This window comes from Phyllobates terribilis, unplaced genomic scaffold (genome assembly GCF_046119375.1).
Source record: "Phyllobates terribilis strain yellow unplaced genomic scaffold, ASM4611937v1 Scaffold_9__5_contigs__length_417890890, whole genome shotgun sequence".
Taxonomy (NCBI): Eukaryota; Metazoa; Chordata; class Amphibia; order Anura; family Dendrobatidae; genus Phyllobates; species Phyllobates terribilis.
The window spans coordinates 69218953-69233135 of NW_027362769.1; positions in this window are offsets into that span (position 1 = coordinate 69218953).

Consider the following 14183-nt stretch of genomic DNA (forward strand, 5'->3'; position numbering starts at 1 on the left):
AAGTTTAAAAATGCTTCTGAACTCTTCCATTGTTCTCGGAATTCTGCTGATGTTTCAAAATGCTTCGGAACTCTTCGTTTGTTCTCTGAATTCCGCTGAAGTTTAAAAATTCTTCGGAACTCTTCCATTGTTCTTGGAATTCTGTTGACATTTAAAAATGCTTCGGAACTCTTTAATTGTTCTCGGAATTCCGCTGACGTTTAAAAATGCTTCGGAACTCTTCCATTGTTCTCGGAATTCCGCTGAAGTTTAAAAATGCTTCGGAACTCTTCCTTTGTTCTCGGAATTCTGCTAAAGTTTAAAAATGCTCGGAACTCTTCCATTGTTCTCAGAATTCCGCTGACGTTTAAAAATGCTTCGGAACTCTTCCATTGTTCTCGGAATTCCGCTGACGTTTAAAAATGCTTCGGAACTCTTCCATTGTTCTCGGAATTCCGCTGACGTTTAAAAATGCTTCGGAACTCTTCCATTTTTCCCGGAATTACGCTGAAGTTAAAAATGTTTCGTAACTCTTTCATTGTTAGAGGAATTCTGCTGACGTTTCAAAATGCTTCGGAACTCTTCCATTGTTCTCAGAATTGCACTGATGTTTAAAAATGCTTCGTAACTCTTCAATTGTTCTCGGAATTCCGCTGAAGTTTAAACAAGCTTCGGAACTCTTCCGTTGTTCCCGGAATTCCGCTGAAGTTTAAAAATGCTTCGGAACTCTTCCATTGTTCTCGGAAATCCGCTGAAGTTTCAAAATGCTTCGGAACTCTTCCTTTGTTCTCTGAATTCCGCTGAAGTTTAAAAATTCTTTGGAACTCTTCCATTGTTTTTGGAATTCTGTTGACATTTAAAAATGCTTCGGAACTCTTCAATTGTTCTCGGTATTTGCTGACATTTAAAAATGCTTCGGAACTCTTCCATTGTTCTCGGAAATCCGCTGAAGTTTCAAAATGCTTCGGAACTCTTCCTTTGTTCTCTGAATTCAGCTGAAGTTTAAAAATTTTTCGGAACTCTTCAATTGTTCTCGGAATTCCGTTGACGTTTAAAAATGCTTCGGAACCCTTGAATTGTTCTCGCAATTGTGCTGACATTTAAAAATGCTTCGGAACTCTTCCATTGTTCTCGGAATTCTGCTGAAATTTAAAAATGCTTTGGAACACCTCCATTTTTCCCGGAATTCCGCTGAAGTTTAAAAATGCTTCTGAACTGTTCCATTGTTCTCGGAATTCTGCTGAAATTTAAAAATGCTTCGGAACTCTTCCATTCTTCTCGGAATTCTGCTGAAGTTTAAAAATGCTTCGGAACGCTTCCATTGTTCTCGGCATTCCGCTGACGTTTAAAAATGCTTCGGAACTCTTCCATTGATATCGGAATTCTGCTGAAGTTTAAACAAGCTTCGGAACTCTTCCGTTGTTCCCAGAATTCAGCTGAAGTTTAAAAATGCTTCAGAACTCTTCCATTGTTCTCGGAATTCTGCTGATGTTTCAAAATGCTTCGGAACTCTTCCTTTTTTCTCTGAATTCCGCTGAAGTTTAAAAATTCTTCGGAACTCTTCCATTGTTCTTGAAATTCTGTTGACATTTAAAAATGCTTTGGAATTCTTCAATTGTTCTCGGAATTCCGCTGACGTTTAAAAATGCTTCGGAACTCTTCCATTGTTCTCAGAATTCCACTGAAGTTTAAACATGCTTCGGAACTCTTCCGTTGTTTCCTGAATTCCGCTGAAGTTTAAAAATACTTCGGAACTCTTCTATTGTTCTTGGAAATCCGCTGAAGTTTCAAAATGCCTCGGAACTCTTCCTTTGTTCTCGGAATTCCGCTGAAGTTTAAAAATTCTTCGGAACTCTTCCATTGTTCTTGGAATTCTGTTGACATTTAAAAATGCTTCGGAACTCTTCAATTGTTCTCGGAATTCCGTTGACGTTTAAAAATGCTTCGGAACTCTTGAATTGTTCTCGGAATTTGCTGACATTTAAAAATGCTTCGGAACTCTTCCATTGTTCTCGGAATTCCGCTGAAGTTTAAACAAGCTTGGGAACTCTTCCGTTGTTCCCGGAATTCCGCTGAAGTTTAAAAATGCTTCGGAACTCTTCCATTGTTCTCGGAATTCCGCCGATGTTTAAAAATGCTTTGGAACTCTTCCATTGTTCTCGGAATTCCGCTGAAGTTTAAACATGCTTCGGAACTCTTCCGTTGTTCTCGGAATTCCGCTGAAGTTTAAAAATGCTTCGGAACTCTTCCATTGTTCTCGGAAATCCACTGAAGTTTCAAAATGCTTCGGAACTCTTCCTTTGTTCTCTGAATTCCGCTGAAGTTTAAAAATTTTTCGGAACTCTTCAATTGTTCTCGGAATTCCGTTGACGTTTAAAAATGCTTCGGAACTCTTGAATTGTTCTCGCAATTGTGCTGACATTTAAAAATGCTTCGGAACTCTTCCATTGTTCTCGGAATTCTGCTGAAGTTTAAAAATGCTTCGGAACTCTTCCATTGTTCTCGGAATTCCGCTGACGTTTAAAAATGCTTCGGAACTCTTCCATTGTTATCGGAATTCTGCTGAAGTTTAAACAAGCTTCGGAAGTCTTCCGTTCCCAGAATTCCGCTGAAGTTTAAAAATGCTTCTGAACTCTTCCATTGTTCTCGGAATTCTGCTGATGTTTCAAAATGCTTCGGAACTCTTCGTTTGTTCTCTGAATTCCGCTGAAGTTTAAAAATTCTTCGGAACTCTTCCATTGTTCTTGGAATTCTGTTGACATTTAAAAATGCTTCGGAACTCTTTAATTGTTCTCGGAATTCCGCTGACGTTTAAAAATGCTTCGGAACTCTTCCATTGTTCTCGGAATTCCGCTGAAGTTTAAAAATGCTTCGGAACTCTTCCTTTGTTCTCGGAATTCTGCTAAAGTTTAAAAATGCTCGGAACTCTTCCATTGTTCTCAGAATTCCGCTGACGTTTAAAAATGCTTCAGAACTCTTCCATTGTTCTCGGAATTCCGCTGACGTTTAAAAATGCTTCGGAACTCTTCCATTGTTCTCGGAATTCCGCTGACGTTTAAAAATGCTTCGGAACTCTTCCATTTTTCCCGGAATTACGCTGAAGTTAAAAATGTTTCGTAACTCTTTCATTGTTAGAGGAATTCTGCTGACGTTTCAAAATGCTTCGGAACTCTTCCATTGTTCTCAGAATTGCACTGATGTTTAAAAATGCTTCGTAACTCTTCAATTGTTCTCGGAATTCCGCTGAAGTTTAAACAAGCTTCGGAACTCTTCCGTTGTTCCCGGAATTCCGCTGAAGTTTAAAAATGCTTCGGAACTCTTCCATTGTTCTCGGAAATCCGCTGAAGTTTCAAAATGCTTCGGAACTCTTCCTTTGTTCTCTGAATTCCGCTGAAGTTTAAAAATTCTTTGGAACTCTTCCATTGTTTTTGGAATTCTGTTGACATTTAAAAATGCTTCGGAACTCTTCAATTGTTCTCGGTATTTGCTGACATTTAAAAATGCTTCGGAACTCTTCCATTGTTCTCGGAAATCCGCTGAAGTTTCAAAATGCTTCGGAACTCTTCCTTTGTTCTCTGAATTCAGCTGAAGTTTAAAAATTTTTCGGAACTCTTCAATTGTTCTCGGAATTCCGTTGACGTTTAAAAATGCTTCGGAACCCTTGAATTGTTCTCGCAATTGTGCTGACATTTAAAAATGCTTCGGAACTCTTCCATTGTTCTCGGAATTCTGCTGAAATTTAAAAATGCTTTGGAACACCTCCATTTTTCCCGGAATTCCGCTGAAGTTTAAAAATGCTTCTGAACTGTTCCATTGTTCTCGGAATTCTGCTGAAATTTAAAAATGCTTCGGAACTCTTCCATTCTTCTCGGAATTCTGCTGAAGTTTAAAAATGCTTCGGAACGCTTCCATTGTTCTCGGCATTCCGCTGACGTTTAAAAATGCTTCGGAACTCTTCCATTGATATCGGAATTCTGCTGAAGTTTAAACAAGCTTCGGAACTCTTCCGTTGTTCCCAGAATTCAGCTGAAGTTTAAAAATGCTTCAGAACTCTTCCATTGTTCTCGGAATTCTGCTGATGTTTCAAAATGCTTCGGAACTCTTCCTTTTTTCTCTGAATTCCGCTGAAGTTTAAAAATTCTTCGGAACTCTTCCATTGTTCTTGAAATTCTGTTGACATTTAAAAATGCTTTGGAATTCTTCAATTGTTCTCGGAATTCCGCTGACGTTTAAAAATGCTTCGGAACTCTTCCATTGTTCTCAGAATTCCACTGAAGTTTAAACATGCTTCGGAACTCTTCCGTTGTTTCCTGAATTCCGCTGAAGTTTAAAAATACTTCGGAACTCTTCTATTGTTCTTGGAAATCCGCTGAAGTTTCAAAATGCCTCGGAACTCTTCCTTTGTTCTCGGAATTCCGCTGAAGTTTAAAAATTCTTCGGAACTCTTCCATTGTTCTTGGAATTCTGTTGACATTTAAAAATGCTTCGGAACTCTTCAATTGTTCTCGGAATTCCGTTGACGTTTAAAAATGCTTCGGAACTCTTGAATTGTTCTCGGAATTTGCTGACATTTAAAAATGCTTCGGAACTCTTCCATTGTTCTCGGAATTCCGCTGAAGTTTAAACAAGCTTGGGAACTCTTCCGTTGTTCCCGGAATTCCGCTGAAGTTTAAAAATGCTTCGGAACTCTTCCATTGTTCTCGGAATTCCGCCGATGTTTAAAAATGCTTTGGAACTCTTCCATTGTTCTCGGAATTCCGCTGAAGTTTAAACATGCTTCGGAACACCTCCATTTTTCCCGGAATTCCGCTGAAGTTTAAAAATGCTTCTGAACTGTTCCATTGTTCTCGGAATTCTGCTGAAATTTAAAAATGCTTCGGAACTCTTCCATTCTTCTCGGAATTCTGCTGAAGTTTAAAAATGCTTCGGAACGCTTCCATTGTTCTCGGCATTCCGCTGACGTTTAAAAATGCTTCGGAACTCTTCCATTGATATCGGAATTCTGCTGAAGTTTAAACAAGCTTCGGAACTCTTCCGTTGTTCCCAGAATTCAGCTGAAGTTTAAAAATGCTTCAGAACTCTTCCATTGTTCTCGGAATTCTGCTGATGTTTCAAAATGCTTCGGAACTCTTCCTTTTTTCTCTGAATTCCGCTGAAGTTTAAAAATTCTTCGGAACTCTTCCATTGTTCTTGAAATTCTGTTGACATTTAAAAATGCTTTGGAATTCTTCAATTGTTCTCGGAATTCCGCTGACGTTTAAAAATGCTTCGGAACTCTTCCATTGTTCTCAGAATTCCACTGAAGTTTAAACATGCTTCGGAACTCTTCCGTTGTTTCCTGAATTCCGCTGAAGTTTAAAAATACTTCGGAACTCTTCTATTGTTCTTGGAAATCCGCTGAAGTTTCAAAATGCCTCGGAACTCTTCCTTTGTTCTCGGAATTCCGCTGAAGTTTAAAAATTCTTCGGAACTCTTCCATTGTTCTTGGAATTCTGTTGACATTTAAAAATGCTTCGGAACTCTTCAATTGTTCTCGGAATTCCGTTGACGTTTAAAAATGCTTCGGAACTCTTGAATTGTTCTCGGAATTTGCTGACATTTAAAAATGCTTCGGAACTCTTCCATTGTTCTCGGAATTCCGCTGAAGTTTAAACAAGCTTGGGAACTCTTCCGTTGTTCCCGGAATTCCGCTGAAGTTTAAAAATGCTTCGGAACTCTTCCATTGTTCTCGGAATTCCGCCGATGTTTAAAAATGCTTTGGAACTCTTCCATTGTTCTCGGAATTCCGCTGAAGTTTAAACATGCTTCGGAACTCTTCCGTTGTTCTCGGAATTCCGCTGAAGTTTAAAAATGCTTCGGAACTCTTCCATTGTTCTCGGAAATCCACTGAAGTTTCAAAATGCTTCGGAACTCTTCCTTTGTTCTCTGAATTCCGCTGAAGTTTAAAAATTTTTCGGAACTCTTCAATTGTTCTCGGAATTCCGTTGACGTTTAAAAATGCTTCGGAACTCTTGAATTGTTCTCGCAATTGTGCTGACATTTAAAAATGCTTCGGAACTCTTCCATTGTTCTCGGAATTCTGCTGAAGTTTAAAAATGCTTCGGAACTCTTCCATTGTTCTCGGAATTCCGCTGACGTTTAAAAATGCTTCGGAACTCTTCCATTGTTATCGGAATTCTGCTGAAGTTTAAACAAGCTTCGGAAGTCTTCCGTTCCCAGAATTCCGCTGAAGTTTAAAAATGCTTCTGAACTCTTCCATTGTTCTCGGAATTCTGCTGATGTTTCAAAATGCTTCGGAACTCTTCGTTTGTTCTCTGAATTCCGCTGAAGTTTAAAAATTCTTCGGAACTCTTCCATTGTTCTTGGAATTCTGTTGACATTTAAAAATGCTTCGGAACTCTTTAATTGTTCTCGGAATTCCGCTGACGTTTAAAAATGCTTCGGAACTCTTCCATTGTTCTCGGAATTCCGCTGAAGTTTAAAAATGCTTCGGAACTCTTCCTTTGTTCTCGGAATTCTGCTAAAGTTTAAAAATGCTCGGAACTCTTCCATTGTTCTCAGAATTCCGCTGACGTTTAAAAATGCTTCAGAACTCTTCCATTGTTCTCGGAATTCCGCTGACGTTTAAAAATGCTTCGGAACTCTTCCATTGTTCTCGGAATTCCGCTGACGTTTAAAAATGCTTCGGAACTCTTCCATTTTTCCCGGAATTACGCTGAAGTTAAAAATGTTTCGTAACTCTTTCATTGTTAGAGGAATTCTGCTGACGTTTCAAAATGCTTCGGAACTCTTCCAATGTTCTCAGAATTGCACTGATGTTTAAAAATGCTTCGTAACTCTTCAATTGTTCTCGGAATTCCGCTGAAGTTTAAACAAGCTTCGGAACTCTTCCGTTGTTCCCGGAATTCCGCTGAAGTTTAAAAATGCTTCGGAACTCTTCCATTGTTCTCGGAAATCCGCTGAAGTTTCAAAATGCTTCGGAACTCTTCCTTTGTTCTCTGAATTCCGCTGAAGTTTAAAAATTCTTTGGAACTCTTCCATTGTTTTTGGAATTCTGTTGACATTTAAAAATGCTTCGGAACTCTTCAATTGTTCTCGGTATTTGCTGACATTTAAAAATGCTTCGGAACTCTTCCATTGTTCTCGGAAATCCGCTGAAGTTTCAAAATGCTTCGGAACTCTTCCTTTGTTCTCTGAATTCAGCTGAAGTTTAAAAATTTTTCGGAACTCTTCAATTGTTCTCGGAATTCCGTTGACGTTTAAAAATGCTTCGGAACCCTTGAATTGTTCTCGCAATTGTGCTGACATTTAAAAATGCTTCGGAACTCTTCCATTGTTCTCGGAATTCTGCTGAAATTTAAAAATGCTTTGGAACACCTCCATTTTTCCCGGAATTCCGCTGAAGTTTAAAAATGCTTCTGAACTGTTCCATTGTTCTCGGAATTCTGCTGAAATTTAAAAATGCTTCGGAACTCTTCCATTCTTCTCGGAATTCTGCTGAAGTTTAAAAATGCTTCGGAACGCTTCCATTGTTCTCGGCATTCCGCTGACGTTTAAAAATGCTTCGGAACTCTTCCATTGATATCGGAATTCTGCTGAAGTTTAAACAAGCTTCGGAACTCTTCCGTTGTTCCCAGAATTCAGCTGAAGTTTAAAAATGCTTCAGAACTCTTCCATTGTTCTCGGAATTCTGCTGATGTTTCAAAATGCTTCGGAACTCTTCCTTTTTTCTCTGAATTCCGCTGAAGTTTAAAAATTCTTCGGAACTCTTCCATTGTTCTTGAAATTCTGTTGACATTTAAAAATGCTTTGGAATTCTTCAATTGTTCTCGGAATTCCGCTGACGTTTAAAAATGCTTCGGAACTCTTCCATTGTTCTCAGAATTCCACTGAAGTTTAAACATGCTTCGGAACTCTTCCGTTGTTTCCTGAATTCCGCTGAAGTTTAAAAATACTTCGGAACTCTTCTATTGTTCTTGGAAATCCGCTGAAGTTTCAAAATGCCTCGGAACTCTTCCTTTGTTCTCGGAATTCCGCTGAAGTTTAAAAATTCTTCGGAACTCTTCCATTGTTCTTGGAATTCTGTTGACATTTAAAAATGCTTCGGAACTCTTCAATTGTTCTCGGAATTCCGTTGACGTTTAAAAATGCTTCGGAACTCTTGAATTGTTCTCGGAATTTGCTGACATTTAAAAATGCTTCGGAACTCTTCCATTGTTCTCGGAATTCCGCTGAAGTTTAAACAAGCTTGGGAACTCTTCCGTTGTTCCCGGAATTCCGCTGAAGTTTAAAAATGCTTCGGAACTCTTCCATTGTTCTCGGAATTCCGCCGATGTTTAAAAATGCTTTGGAACTCTTCCATTGTTCTCGGAATTCCGCTGAAGTTTAAACATGCTTCGGAACTCTTCCGTTGTTCTCGGAATTCCGCTGAAGTTTAAAAATGCTTCGGAACTCTTCCATTGTTCTCGGAAATCCACTGAAGTTTCAAAATGCTTCGGAACTCTTCCTTTGTTCTCTGAATTCCGCTGAAGTTTAAAAATTTTTCGGAACTCTTCAATTGTTCTCGGAATTCCGTTGACGTTTAAAAATGCTTCGGAACTCTTGAATTGTTCTCGCAATTGTGCTGACATTTAAAAATGCTTCGGAACTCTTCCATTGTTCTCGGAATTCTGCTGAAGTTTAAAAATGCTTCGGAACTCTTCCATTGTTCTCGGAATTCCGCTGACGTTTAAAAATGCTTCGGAACTCTTCCATTGTTATCGGAATTCTGCTGAAGTTTAAACAAGCTTCGGAAGTCTTCCGTTCCCAGAATTCCGCTGAAGTTTAAAAATGCTTCTGAACTCTTCCATTGTTCTCGGAATTCTGCTGATGTTTCAAAATGCTTCGGAACTCTTCGTTTGTTCTCTGAATTCCGCTGAAGTTTAAAAATTCTTCGGAACTCTTCCATTGTTCTTGGAATTCTGTTGACATTTAAAAATGCTTCGGAACTCTTTAATTGTTCTCGGAATTCCGCTGACGTTTAAAAATGCTTCGGAACTCTTCCATTGTTCTCGGAATTCCGCTGAAGTTTAAAAATGCTTCGGAACTCTTCCTTTGTTCTCGGAATTCTGCTAAAGTTTAAAAATGCTCGGAACTCTTCCATTGTTCTCAGAATTCCGCTGACGTTTAAAAATGCTTCAGAACTCTTCCATTGTTCTCGGAATTCCGCTGACGTTTAAAAATGCTTCGGAACTCTTCCATTGTTCTCGGAATTCCGCTGACGTTTAAAAATGCTTCGGAACTCTTCCATTTTTCCCGGAATTACGCTGAAGTTAAAAATGTTTCGTAACTCTTTCATTGTTAGAGGAATTCTGCTGACGTTTCAAAATGCTTCGGAACTCTTCCATTGTTCTCAGAATTGCACTGATGTTTAAAAATGCTTCGTAACTCTTCAATTGTTCTCGGAATTCCGCTGAAGTTTAAACAAGCTTCGGAACTCTTCCGTTGTTCCCGGAATTCCGCTGAAGTTTAAAAATGCTTCGGAACTCTTCCATTGTTCTCGGAAATCCGCTGAAGTTTCAAAATGCTTCGGAACTCTTCCTTTGTTCTCTGAATTCCGCTGAAGTTTAAAAATTCTTTGGAACTCTTCCATTGTTTTTGGAATTCTGTTGACATTTAAAAATGCTTCGGAACTCTTCAATTGTTCTCGGTATTTGCTGACATTTAAAAATGCTTCGGAACTCTTCCATTGTTCTCGGAAATCCGCTGAAGTTTCAAAATGCTTCGGAACTCTTCCTTTGTTCTCTGAATTCAGCTGAAGTTTAAAAATTTTTCGGAACTCTTCAATTGTTCTCGGAATTCCGTTGACGTTTAAAAATGCTTCGGAACCCTTGAATTGTTCTCGCAATTGTGCTGACATTTAAAAATGCTTCGGAACTCTTCCATTGTTCTCGGAATTCTGCTGAAATTTAAAAATGCTTTGGAACACCTCCATTTTTCCCGGAATTCCGCTGAAGTTTAAAAATGCTTCTGAACTGTTCCATTGTTCTCGGAATTCTGCTGAAATTTAAAAATGCTTCGGAACTCTTCCATTCTTCTCGGAATTCTGCTGAAGTTTAAAAATGCTTCGGAACGCTTCCATTGTTCTCGGCATTCCGCTGACGTTTAAAAATGCTTCGGAACTCTTCCATTGATATCGGAATTCTGCTGAAGTTTAAACAAGCTTCGGAACTCTTCCGTTGTTCCCAGAATTCAGCTGAAGTTTAAAAATGCTTCAGAACTCTTCCATTGTTCTCGGAATTCTGCTGATGTTTCAAAATGCTTCGGAACTCTTCCTTTTTTCTCTGAATTCCGCTGAAGTTTAAAAATTCTTCGGAACTCTTCCATTGTTCTTGAAATTCTGTTGACATTTAAAAATGCTTTGGAATTCTTCAATTGTTCTCGGAATTCCGCTGACGTTTAAAAATGCTTCGGAACTCTTCCATTGTTCTCAGAATTCCACTGAAGTTTAAACATGCTTCGGAACTCTTCCGTTGTTTCCTGAATTCCGCTGAAGTTTAAAAATACTTCGGAACTCTTCTATTGTTCTTGGAAATCCGCTGAAGTTTCAAAATGCCTCGGAACTCTTCCTTTGTTCTCGGAATTCCGCTGAAGTTTAAAAATTCTTCGGAACTCTTCCATTGTTCTTGGAATTCTGTTGACATTTAAAAATGCTTCGGAACTCTTCAATTGTTCTCGGAATTCCGTTGACGTTTAAAAATGCTTCGGAACTCTTGAATTGTTCTCGGAATTTGCTGACATTTAAAAATGCTTCGGAACTCTTCCATTGTTCTCGGAATTCGGCTGACGTTTAAAAATGGTTCGGAACTCTTCCATTGTTCTCGGAATTCCGCTGAAGTTTAAACAAGCTTGGGAACTCTTCCGTTGTTCCCGGAATTCCGCTGAAGTTTAAAAATGCTTCGGAACTCTTCCATTGTTCTCGGAATTCCGCCGATGTTTAAAAATGCTTTGGAACTCTTCCATTGTTCTCGGAATTCCGCTGAAGTTTAAACATGCTTCGGAACTCTTCCGTTGTTCTCGGAATTCCGCTGAAGTTTAAAAATGCTTCGGAACTCTTCCATTGTTCTCGGAAATCCACTGAAGTTTCAAAATGCTTCGGAACTCTTCCTTTGTTCTCTGAATTCCGCTGAAGTTTAAAAATTTTTCGGAACTCTTCAATTGCTCTCGGAATTCCGTTGACGTTTAAAAATGCTTCGGAACTCTTGAATTGTTCTCGCAATTGTGCTGACATTTAAAAATGCTTCGGAACTCTTCCATTGTTCTCAGAATTCTGCTGAAGTTTAAAAATGCTTTGGAACTCCTCCATTTTTCCCGGAATTCCGCTGAAGTTTAAAAATGGGTCGGAACTGTTCCATTGTTCTCGGAATTCCACTGAAATTTAAAATTGCTTCGGAACCCTTCCATTGTTCTCGAAATTCTGCTGAAGTTTAAAAATGCTTCGGAACTCTTCCATTGTTTTCGGAATTCCGCTGACGTTTAAAAATGCTTCGGAACTCTTCCATTGTTATCGGAATTCTGCTGAAGTTTAAACAAGCTTCGGAAGTCTTCCGTTCCCAGAATTCCGCTGAAGTTTAAAAATGCTTCTGAACTCTTCCATTGTTCTCGGAATTCTGCTGATGTTTCAAAATGCTTCGGAACTCTTCGTTTGTTCTCTGAATTCCGCTGAAGTTTAAAAATTCTTCGGAACTCTTCCATTGTTCTTGGAATTCTGTTGACATTTAAAAATGCTTCGGAACTCTTTAATTGTTCTCGGAATTCCGCTGACGTTTAAAAATGCTTCGGAACTCTTCCATTGTTCTCGGAATTCAGCTGAAGTTTAAAAATGCTTCGGAACTCTTCCTTTGTTCTCCGAATTCTGCTAAAGTTTAAAAATGCTCAGAACTCTTCCATTGTTCTCAGAATTCCGCTGACGTTTAAAAATGCTTCGGAACTCTTCCATTGTTTCGGAATTCCGCTGACGTTTAAAGATGCTTCGGAACTCTTCCATTGTTCTCGGAATTCCGCTGACGTTTAAAAATGCTTCGGAACTCTTCCATTTTTCCCGGAATTACGCTGAAGTTAAAAATGTTTCGTAACTCTTTCATTGTTAGAGGAATTCTGCTGACGTTTCAAAATGCTTCGGAACTCTTCCATTGTTCTCAGAATTGCACTGATGTTTAAAAATGCTTCGTAACTCTTCAATTGTTCTCGGAATTCTGCTGAAGTTTAAACAAGCTTCGGAACTCTTCCGTTGTTCCCGGAATTCCGCTGAAGTTTAAAAATGCTTCGGAACTCTTCCATTGTTCTCGGAAATCCGCTGAAGTTTCAAAATGCTTCGGAACTCTTCCTTTGTTCTCTGAATTCCGCTGAAGTTTAAAAATTCTTTGGAACTCTTCCATTGTTCTTGGAATTCTGTTGACATTTAAAAATGCTTCGGAACTCTTCAATTGTTCTTGGAATTCCGTTGACGTTTAAAAATGCTTCGGAACTCTAGAATTGTTCTCGGAATTGTGCTGACATTTAAAAATGCTTCGAAACTCTTCCATTGTTCTCGTAATTCTGCTGAAGTTTAAAAATGCTTTGGAACTCCTCCATTTTTCCCGGAATTCCGCTGAAGTTTAAAAATGCTTCAGAACTCTTCCATTGTTCTCGGAATTCCGCTGAAATTTAAAAATGCTTCGGAACTCTTCCAATGTTCTCGGAATTCTGCTGAAGTTTAAAAATGCTTCGGAACTCTTCCATTGTTCTCGGAATTCCGCTGACGTTTAAAAATGCTTCGGAACTCTTCCATTGTTCTCGGAATTCCGCTGAAGTTTAAACAAGCTTCGGAACTTTTCCATTGTTCCCGGAATTCCGCTGAAGTTTAAAAATGCTTCAGAACTCTTCCATTGTTCTGGGAATTCTGCTGATGTTTATAAATGCTTCGGAACTCTTCCATTGTTCTCAGAATTCCACTGAAGTTTAAACATGCTTCGGAACTCTTCCGTTGTTTCCTGAATTCCGCTGAAGTTTAAAAATGCTTCGGAACCCTTTTATTGTTCTTGGAAATCCGCTGAAGTTTCAAAATGCTTCGGAACTCTTCCTTTGTTCCCGGAATTCCGCAGAAGTTTAAAAATTCTTCGGAACTCTTCCATTGTTCTTGGAATTCTGTTGACATTTAAAAATGCTTCGGAACTCTTCAATTGTTCTCGGAATTCCGTTGACGTTTAGAAATGCTTCGGAACTCTTGAATTGTTATCGGAATTTGCTGACATTTAAAAATGCTTCGGAACTCTTCCATTGTTCTCTGAATTCGGCTGACGTTTAAAAATGCTTCGGAACTCTTCCATTGTTCTCGGAAATCCGCTGAAGTTTCAAAATGCTTCGGAACTCTTCCTTTGTTCTCTGAATTCCGCTGAAGTTTAAAAAATTTTCGGAACTCTTCAATTGTTCTCGGAATTCCGTTGACGTTTAAAAATGCTTCGGAACCCTTGAATTGTTCTTGCAATTGTGCTGACATTTAAAAATGCTTCGGAACTCTTCCATTGTTCTCGGAATTCTGCTGAAGTTTAAAAATGCTTTGGAACTCCTCTATTTATCCCGGAATTCCGCTGAAGTTTAAAAATGCTTCGGAACTGTTCCATTGTTCTCGGAATTCTGCTGAAATTTAAAAATGCTTCGGAACTCTTCCATTGTTCTCTGAATTCGGCTGACGTTTAAAAATGCTTCGGAACTCTTCCATTGTTCTCGGAATTCCGCTGAAGTTTAAACAAGCTTCGGAACTTTTCCGTTGTTCCCGGAATTCCGCTGAAGTTTAAAAATGCTTCGGAACTCTTCCATTGTTCTCGGAATTCCGCTGATGTTTAAAAATGCTTTGGAACTCTTCCATTGTTCTCGGAATTCCGCTGAAGTTTAAACATGCTTCAGAACTCTTCCGTTGTTCCCGGAATTCCGCTGAAGTTTAAAAATGCTTCGGAACTCTTCCATTGTTCTCGGAAATCCGCTGAAGTTTCAAAATGCTTCGGAACTCTTCCGTTGTTCTCTGAATTCCGCTGAAGTTTAAAAATTTTTCGGAACTCTTCAATTGTTCTCGGAATTCCGTTGACGTTTAAAAATGCTTCGGAACTCTTGAATTGTTCTCGCAATTGTGCTGACATTTAAAAATGTTTCGGAACTCTTCCATTGTTCTCAGAATTCTGCTGAAGTTT